The sequence below is a fragment of the Belonocnema kinseyi genome, chromosome 8 (genome assembly GCF_010883055.1).
Source record: "Belonocnema kinseyi isolate 2016_QV_RU_SX_M_011 chromosome 8, B_treatae_v1, whole genome shotgun sequence".
Lineage (NCBI taxonomy): Eukaryota > Metazoa > Arthropoda > Insecta > Hymenoptera > Cynipidae > Belonocnema > Belonocnema kinseyi.
The window spans coordinates 16,277,972-16,278,989 of NC_046664.1; the positions used below are offsets into that span (position 1 = coordinate 16,277,972).

General features: G+C 20.2%; 1 protein-coding gene across 2 annotated transcripts in view; it reads right to left on the reverse strand.

The window, feature by feature from the left end:
* The window catches only part of LOC117178392 (protein SYS1 homolog), a 13,449-nt gene that overhangs the window by 2,268 nt on the left and 10,163 nt on the right, over positions 1-1,018 (reverse strand). The gene's annotated exons all lie outside the window — the stretch shown is intronic.

Sequence of the window (1,018 nt, forward strand, 5' to 3'; positions counted from 1 at the left end):
TTTTAGTTTAAAATGCATCTTTTAAGTTGAAAATTCATTTGATTTGTTTAAAATAACACTTTTTTGAAAATTCATATTCTCCGGTTGAGAATTAAAATTTTTAGTAGAAAAGTCTTCTTTTTTAATTGAAAACTTACTATTTTGGTAGACAGTTGAAATATTGGGCGCAAAATTAAACTTGTTTCATAAAGAATGATTTTAAAAAAAATGTTAAATGAAAATTCAAATAATTCATTTTTGGTTCAATATTGATCTTCTTAAATTAAAAAATTCAACTATTTAGTTGAAAATTCGCCTTTTTTGGCAAAAAATTAATCTTTTTGGTTGAAAATTCATCCATTTGATTAAAACTTTATGTAATTTCCTTTTTTTTTAATAGAGAATAATTTTTCTGGTTAATTGTTGAAAAATTCGTTTTTGTTGATTATATCCAACTGCTTTTTATTTTAAATAAAAAATTTAGTTGCTAAAATATCAGCTATTTTATCTTTCATTTAAATTTGAACTATTTTTCTTGAAAATTTATTTTATTTGTTGAAATCCTTACATTTTTTGAAAATTCATATTCTCGGGTTGAGAATTTGAATTTTTTTTGTAGAAAATGATTAATTTTTTTTAGATATTTTTTTTGTAAATTCATTTGATTTGTTGAAAATAACACTTCGAAAACCCGGAATTGTTGGGGAATTTTTATATACCTGAAGAAACCTGGAAATGTCAAGGATTTTTTTAAATCAGGATTTCTTAAATCGATTAACATTCATTAAATTCACTAAAACATATTTAAATATTTTAGAATCTTTTATAAATCTTTTTTTAAGTCTTTTTTTATTTGAAATCCCTTTAACTTTTTAAAATTTATTTAAAATTTTTCGTAACTGACTAATATTAAATAAAATTTGTTAAAATCTTTCCATTTTTTTTCAAATCTTTTGAAATCTTTTTTTAATAAATTGTCAATTACTCGCTTAACATTCTTTAAAATCCCTAAAACTGTCCTAAAATCTTATAAAATTTA